This window comes from Phoxinus phoxinus (genome assembly GCF_949152265.1).
Source record: "Phoxinus phoxinus genome assembly, chromosome: 5".
Taxonomy (NCBI): domain Eukaryota; kingdom Metazoa; phylum Chordata; class Actinopteri; order Cypriniformes; family Leuciscidae; genus Phoxinus; species Phoxinus phoxinus.
The window spans coordinates 20,887,989-20,897,199 of record NC_136880.1 but is presented as its reverse complement, the minus strand read 5'-3'; positions in this window follow the sequence as shown (position 1 = coordinate 20,897,199).

The following is a 9,211-nucleotide window of genomic DNA, read 5'->3' as shown; positions in this document are numbered from 1 at the left end:
GGCCGGTGAGGTAAAATCTCAAAGTGAGTTTTGGCAGATTCGACTCAAACTGTTTGGAAAAACTGCCTTATGTGACGTCTAGTTCCACTTTGTTCCCAGAACTGTCGTTTCCTTCAAGTGCACCTGGGAGGCTCAGAATCCCAGAGTTGCTCATTCATTATTTGTCAGAAGCAAAATGTGGATGTAATCAAACCAAAACAAATAAACAGAAGTTATTCCTTTATTTTAAATTTTATTTAAGCCATTTATTTAATTAATTGTCTAATTACTATATTTCTGACTATTGTGGTCAACTAATATATTGCCGTGGCCGACATTTGGCATTTTTTAATTATCGGCATTGGCCGATAAGTATTTCTGTTTGGCCAATGTGTGGAATCTGGACTTTTATTTTGACTGCATGCATGACTTTTATTCTGACAGCACTGAAAACTCCAGCATCATTTGCCATTCTGTCTTCATTAGTTTGCAGGGCTTGACGCTTTCTTTTCCCAAGCATCACGTACGTAAGGTAAAACATTTTTAGGAGCACATTACAAACTTTTAGGCCTGCAATGCAACCTTTTCAGATAATGTGTTTTAGCTTAATAAGGGGATAGAAGGCGACATTATAAGTAGAATACAAAAATTACACAATGTTTTTAACACACAATATGGCCGATATATCGTGCACCCCTAGAGATAATATTAAAAAGACATATATGGCCGACCCGTTTTCCCCCATGGTATCAATTGTCAAAATTGTGGCCAGTGAAAATGCTGAGTGGCTAGTATCTTTGGAAAACCACTAGCCAGTAGCCACCAGCAAAATAAAGTTAATGTCAAGCACTGTTTAGGCCACAAATCTATGCTCATCATCATACACCATCATTTTCATTTTAGCAGCCAGGCACATTCAGTCCAACAATCAAATTCTCACACTCTTCAGTAAGATGATAATTCAGAAAATGGTAATGACTTTCCTGTCTGAGGTTCCTGCTGAGCTGCCCTGAAGCTTTCAGTTGAGGAAGTAAATTGCTTAGACCCTTACTGCCTCAAGGTGAAAGCACCCCGGGTCCTCAAAATCCAGGGAGGAGGCGTCACCGGAGTCAGCAGTCCTCTCAATCATGAGGCGGTGTGTTACAGTCTACGCTGGTCCAGTTCCCAGACTTATCCCTTTACCACATGAATGTCTCTATTGTCCAGTTCAGGACCAGATGGGAAATGTGTGGTATCCAGCTCGCCAGCTCTCCTTTTTTAAATCCCAGTTTTGTGAGAAGCTGAGCTGTTGGGAATCCTGCTGTGGCTGTTGGCCAAGAGGCCGCAGGTGCGTTACATAAATTCCAAGCTTTTGCAAATTAAATATCAGTGTTGGCTATGACCCCTTACCACACGAAAGTGCCAAGTTACATTTGCCATTTACAACATTAAATATGCAACATTAACATTTACAACTTTGATAAGCGACTTTAGATAATTCGGCTGCGACATTCTCTCACCCGTGTTAAAACTGTTACAGTCAAGAGTATCAGATGGAAATGCCATTGATACACATTCATACTTCATGATATTTACATATGATGCCATGGTACCATACGTTGCTGTACAATATTGAAATGTTTCAGTATTTTAGTGGGTTAATTTTTCTGTGCTGTGTTGGGTTTATTTTATATATTTGTCTATAGTTGTCTTCAGCATCGTGATCTCTATTTCAAAAAAAAAAAATACGATTGTCGAATTTATTCAGAATCATGCAGATTGAATTATATTTTAAAATGTGATTAATTCCTGTGTTGGCAAAGCTGAATTTTCAGAATCGTTACTCTACTCTTTAAGGTTGATTTATAGGCTACTTCTGCGTCGGACCTACGCCGGAGCCACTACGCTGTAGGCAACGCGTTGGTTTTCGTTTATACTTCTGCGTCGTTGTCCGCGTTGACGCGCAATTACACATGCAGAGGGAGCGTGTGAAACCCGAGGGAGGGGTTCTAGCAGACCAATCACAGCGCTTGCGTCCGCGTAGAATTGAAGCGTTGTTACATTTTTGGAGAGGTGCACGTCAGGGTGTGCCGGAGGGTACGCGCGCTACACACAGCCTACTGCATAGCTACGGCGTCAGTTCGACGCAGAAGTATAAATCAGCCTTTAGTGTCACATGATCCTTCAGAAATCATTCATGGTGAAACATTTATTATTATTATTATTATTGTTATCAATGTTGAAAACACTTGTGCTGCTTAATGTTTTTGCGGAAACCATGATAAAAATCCATGATTTTTTTCAGGATTCTTTTGATGAATAGAAAGTTCAAAAGAACAGCATTTATTTGAAATAGAAATGTCTTTACAGTAACTTCAGTCAGTTTATTAAATTCTTCCTGAATAAAGTGACTCGTGGAGTCCTTTGGCTTTTAATAGGTTTGAAAACCCTTAGAATAGAGGTGCCCTCAAATCCAATAGACATGGACTAAAAGTCACAAAAATGCTGATTTGATTTCATGGGGTCTTTGTTAATGTCATTGTCTAGGTGCGACCCAGTTGGCCATTTGTGATCGTAGTTCAGTGAGAAAATCTTGACTGTGGACATAAGAGATGCTGGATTTGTTCACTGGGCCATCGCTCTAATATTATAGCTGATATAACCGGCATGGCAAAACTCATTACTAAGACATGAATTGACCTGAGCGTTTTCGTAGTGGGAAGGCCCTTCTGAGTGGCGCGGCGGCCGAGGCGCGTAGGGAGACACAGAGTAAATTGCATTACATGTTCATCTCCCATTTCACCCAGCCTGTCTGATGGGATCAGCTATTGCAGGGCCACATTGATCAACAGCAGCGATGGAGGAAAGGTACAGTGGGGCTTTTCTTCTGACATAAGTGTAAATGTGTGATGAGTATAAGTTCAGATACTTAACTTAGAAAGCCTTATTATTAAAAATATATATTTTTGTCCGTTGGGGCAAAGGAGGGCTCAGGGGCATCCCAGTCTTGTGTGCTATTTCCTCCATCTGCCGTACCCCGTCAGGACAGGCTAGCTGGTAAATGCTTCTGCGTGACTTTGGGAGGGGGAGAGTGGACACAAGAATGTAGCTGCATTTGGCTTCGCTAATCCCTCACTGTTAGAAGAGAATGGACACTTGTCTCATGCTGTCCGGCTCTTTGTGTACCTCTGATGAAGGAAAAAAGTACATTGCTGTTAGGGTGAGTCCATGGCTTGATGTTAGGATGGTTTTAGGTTTGTCTGCAATTTTTCTCCTGTTAAAATACACAAATTGAGCTTGTTTTTATCTCGGGGTTTTTTTTTATTAAAAAATTATTTCATTTTTTTACCCTTTAATTTTCTGTTTTTTTAAAGTGTAGAATTTATTTAAAACGTGTGTTTTTTAACTATAATAAAAATGACTATTAGGCCTACTTATAAACAATTTATTATATAAATTACGTATACATAATACAATTTATTATAAATCGCCTTCTAAATGATTAAATGTATTATTATTATCATCGGTTTTAATAATGAGAGAGAGAGAGAGAGAGAGAGAGAGAGAGAGAGAGAGAGAGAGAGAGAGAGAGAGAGAGAGAGAAAGAGCATCTTTTCCATTAAATGGGGGGCTTTATTGCCAAGGTAATCATTAAAATGTCGGTTAACCAAGGTTAGGGTTTCTATTTGCCCCAAAACATGAACATTCAGTGAGACATGGTTGTAGCTGCAGTGTGAATTTTTTTTGCTTTTTATGATGAAACGCTTACTCCTATCCCAGTTTTATAGTGGCGCTATCATAACATTGGGAGTGTTTGAGAAAGCTGTTTGAAAATGTGCTGCAGAACTCACATATTTTCTCTTTCAGTTCAAGTTATTAGCAGTTTCGTTGAATACATCTGGAGTACAGAAAGATCTTAGTACAAACTAGGGCTGCGTGCTGTTTTGTTTTCTGCGATTATTACATATTGCAATATAAAAACATTTTCACCTTATAAATAGCTCTGTTTGGAAAGAATGAATCATTCTAGAATGATTGGGGTGGTTTTGTAGGGGATGGAATCTGCATAGAAAATAAACAAATTACAAGAAAAGATAAATACAATAGAACAAAGATACAAATGAAATGTACAGTGCTTTAGCCTATGTTTTTCAGTTAAGTCTAACAGTATTCAGGTACAACAATGTTTTAATCAAATGTAAAATAACACGGCATAGTCTTCAAATATAATCCATCTTTGTTGAAGCTACAAAAGGGATTTTCTATCTGTATTTTGTTGTTTGATTAACATTGACATAGATAGCAGCAGGAATATTAGGCTACTGTCACTTTAAGACCTAATGCACAGATCAAATATAACAATACGCATCTGTTTTCTTTCTCAATGGTTTATATTCACGTAAGCCATAAGTGACTGTTTTACAATGATACTCACAGAGACGGGCATTTTGACACAATTTTGCATATATGTGTGTCCATTCATGCACAAATAGACGAGAAAGAGAACATAATTCGAAAGAGAAGTATAAGTAAGGAATAATTGACGACAGGCCGTTTAATTATTATAAAAATAATGCACACCCGAGGTGGTAATGTGGTCACGACGCGAAGCGGAGTGGCCGTTACACCTCGGGTGTGCATTATTTTTATAATAATTCAACGGTCTGGAGTCAATTATTCCGCTTATACTACAGTTACCACACCTCGAAATATTGTTCAGATGATGTATTTCAAGACGTTTGTAAAGTTTTTTTGTCATTAAAACGCTCTTGTATGTAGGACTAATTCCTTGCGCATCTAAACCCATGCTCCGTTGCTAATTCCAAAACGTCATTTTAGAGTTAGTAACGGAGGTTTGAGCCGCTGATAGCAGAGTAATGCTGGACACACTTCACGACTGACACATTCTCTGACTGTGAATGCAGCAGATTTTAAACATCGCTGTGAACCGACTGAACGCGCTGAAAACGCGTGCATGATTAGTCATGACTCATAAGTATCAAATTACATTCATAACCGGCCTTAGAGAGATGCATGTGCGTCAATATTATTATTTATTTATTAATTCAATTCGTTTTAATTAATTCGTTCATTCTTTTTTTCTATTAGTGACAGTAGACTAGACTAATAAATGAAACACAAAGCCCTTTTAACAAGTATAGGCCTATCAATTTTATTTATTTGTTAATATTATCTTCAATAATTACGAAAACCCATGCAACAGGACTATCAATTTATTTAAATATTCAGTTAAATTTTTTATTGATTATGTATAGGACTGTATACTTTATTTATTAAAATTAAACTGCATGTTTCTATTGATTGTGAAGTTAGACATTGAAAATTGCAGATCAAGCGCATGGGGCTGCAGTTTCTCTTGTTATGAATTGTATATATTGTCCGTTATTACAGTTGACTACGCGAAGTGATATGGAACTGTGATGAGGCCAAGACCTGCTGGAACTACTTTAGCCGTGCGGTTCCCTGAATATAATTGCACACCTCAGAACGTTCATCAACCAATCAGATTCAAGCATTCAACGGCCCTTTAGTATAATAATACACATTTCAGTGTCCATAATAACCAAATTACATCTAAATAATTACAGGAAGAATAGTACATACAAAGTATATTTACAAGCAGTTTCGCAAAATAAATTCATATTATTTGCATGTTGTCATTTTTAGTGCAGTAACAAACAGTGCAATGTTCAATATGTGACCTAAAGTTCTCACATTTATAACACTTTATCTGTTCTAAAGACATTTTGAAACTGAAGTATCAGTGTTAAGAACTTTTTGTGCTGTTCTGTATTTTACCTCCGTCACCAGAGGCCATATCAGTCTGAGGGAGTCCTTCATGAATTTCTAATAGCAGCTATTGTACAGAAGTGATGGCGCTGCTGTAATGCACAGCCGGTGGCATGACTGAGCAAATAATGTCCTACAGCCACACCTGTTCTCTTTCCTCCATTTCAAACACGCTTTATGTGCTAGGCTGTTTTTGTGCTGCTTTTATTCCTGTTTTCCTTTCCATCCTCGCCCCACTTCATCAGTTATAGATGAGGCATTACCAAGATGCTGGGCAAATATGTGAATCCATCCTGTCTCTAGCAAACCTGGCTGTAAGTGTCAAGTAAATCTGTTTGTTGAGAGTAGTTGAAACTCGTATTTGCTGAAGGTATACTTCTGCAAACTGATCCTGTTCCAGATCTTTGCATCGCCCCCTATGGACGGAGAAACGGTAGGGCAGGGCACTTAGTGTTGATTGCTATTTTGAAGAATAAAATACATAATACAATATTTTTGATTACAAAAAAAAAAGAAAAATAAATCAAGTGGCTGAATTATATATTGGGTGAATTTGGTCTTGGAGGCAATGCAAACTAATTTCAAAGTTTTTACTCTGTAAACTACAAAAACACAAATTTTTGAAAACGGTGACGTCATGCATGCGTATTACGTGTTCAGTGAATACAAAGTGACATCGCCAACTACTTGCCTGGCATGAATAATACAGCGATTTTAGTCATTTATCGTTTTGACAACGTTGCCGCCTGTACGTGAAAAACGCAAAGGTAAAATCTTTCCGTTTTTAGTTCATTGTTGTTTTGTAAACGTGCCCTTAGTCTAGAATGCTAGACATTCCAGAATTACACATTGAGTGATTTGAGATAAAGAAACACACTTTATTTCTCGTTGGTTATTTGAAATATGTTTTTGAAACATAATACTCACAAACAGAGATTGTGGTGGTCTTTTTTCTTTTTTTGTTTAAGTACATGATGGTGCAAATGTTTAAGTACAAATGATTGGTAAGATTTTTTAATGTTTTTTGAAATAAGTCTCTAATAAGCCCTCTAAAAAGTATATTATTGTCGTAATATTGTTTTATATTATTGTTGTAATATAAAAAAGTCGTAATATTGTGAAATAATATTGCCGTTTAAAATAACCATTTTCTATGTCTTTTAATATATTTAAAAAATATATTTTATTGATGGCAAGTGTGCATTTTCTGCATAATTTCTCCAGTCACATGATTCTTCATAAATCATTCTTATGCTGATTTGATGCTCAAGTAACATTTCTTATTATTATTAATGTTGAAAACAGTTGTGAATGTGTTTGTTCTTAATTAAAGCTTAAAATACCATAATTTATTTGAAAATAGAAATATTCTGTAACATTTATATTTAGTTTTAATGTTACTTGACAAATTGAATCCATTCTTGCTCAAACCCTTCCGGGGAATGTTACCATGATGGCCGCTGAGTGAACTGCAAACTGCCTTAAGGGACATTTGTTGCTCACACAGGTTTTCACTGGTTCTTCAGTGCTCAATTGTGGTGAGCGTTGGTCAGCTCTCTCTCTCTCACGTACACACACGCACACACAAACACGCACACACACGCTCTGTGTGTGTGTTTGCAGTGATTTGAGAAGGAGACCTTGGGGGAGGAGGGGTATGAATAGGTTATGCATGAGTTCACACCCCCCACCGTTCACCGGGCATCAGAAGACTGATGAGTGAACGTGACTTTCACAGCTTCCACTGCTACTTGTGCAGGTGTGTGTGTGTGTGTGTGTGTGCGTGCCTGAAAGAACTGTGCTCACATTTCCACTAACACACACAGACCCTTATCTCCTCCCATCCGTCAAGGCTTTGTTAAAAAGAAGGGCTGGTAAATGGCAGCCATGATGGATTACTCACTCATTTGGCAGCTCTCTCATTTGTGTGTGTCTGAGCGTGTACGTGCAAGAGTGACATAGATGGGAAGATGACTGTTTATTTCCTTTGCACACCAACAGAATGAGTTGTTTTTCTCTATTCGCCACCAAAGCAAATACCAAATACCCCCACTCGACAACAATGATTGATAATTGCATTTTTTTTCTACCAAAGCATTTTACACGGATTCTATTTCATTAAAAAGTGAAATAAGGCTGCAGTTAGCCTATTTGTTCAAAAACATTGTGATGATGGCAAAGATGATTTTAAATGGAAATTATTATAATATTCTGATTCGGTGCTCAATGTTGAAAACAATTGTGCTGCTTTATAATTTTATATTACTTTTTTTTTTAGGATTTATTTGAAATCGAAATCCATTGTAAAATTATGAAAATCTAAAATAAAATTATATTGTCAGCTTTGATCAATTTAATGCGTCTTTGATGGATAAAATTGAAACTTGGTAAAACATGATTTGAATTTAAGTATAATTTTTAAGTGACAGGTTTTTGTTCTTGAACACATGGAATGGAAACACAGATTTTTTTTTGTGCATATTGTTTTTGGGATGTTATGATTTCCCCCATAAATTCAGTCCATAACTTGGGTGGATTTTTCTTTTTCTTTCTTACTTACTTTCTTTTTTTTGTGGTACCTTGTGCTCTTATTCATCAGACAGTATTCACTATTCACTCACTGCGACAGTCCAGCGCACAGGACATAGAGATGTAGAGATTTGAGAAACAAAATGTCCATCAGACACACTCATCAATTAAGAGCAAGGATTGATTGGTTGGTGTTTTTCTTCTTCCCCTTGGTCGTCAGTAAAATAACAATCATTAGATAACAACTTCTGATGCTTATCTTGTGTGGTTCTGGCCACTGACTGTGAGCGTTGTCTCCCTGAGGGCTGAACGTATCCATTATTGTGTGATTACAAGAAGACGACGCTTCTGACTGTGCAACACAGTGTACTATTACCTTCTTGATGGTGAGGACTTGTGTTTTGGTTTTGAAACCGACTGTAACCGTGTTCTTCCACCTTATTTGTGGCACTTAGATTAGCCCTTTACCGTGCTACATTTGAAGCCTTGATCTTTGATGTTCTTCACACTGACAGAACAAGCTCAGAGCCGTGCTAATGAGGCGATCTTCACGTTCCTCCAACTCCTCTGTGGTTGTCTTTTTTTAATCGATGAAATGTGCTATTAAGGTCAAATCAAAATGAGTATTTACTTTATAATACTCATCCCTGCTCTTTTGAATGATTGATTGATTCACTTTGTTCTAAAGAAACAGGTTTCTGCAATTCGCTATTTTGCATTAAAAATTATTTTCTTTTTGGCTGACCCTTTAGTTTTAGTAAATTTGGCCAATAAACCTGGGTTGAAGGGTTGAATAATTTCGATTACAACTTTGTAAATTATATATAGTTCCACATAATGATTATTTTGTTTATGTACATTTCTATGTCATTCAAAAGTTTGGGGTCAATAAGAATTGTTTTTAGAAAGTAAT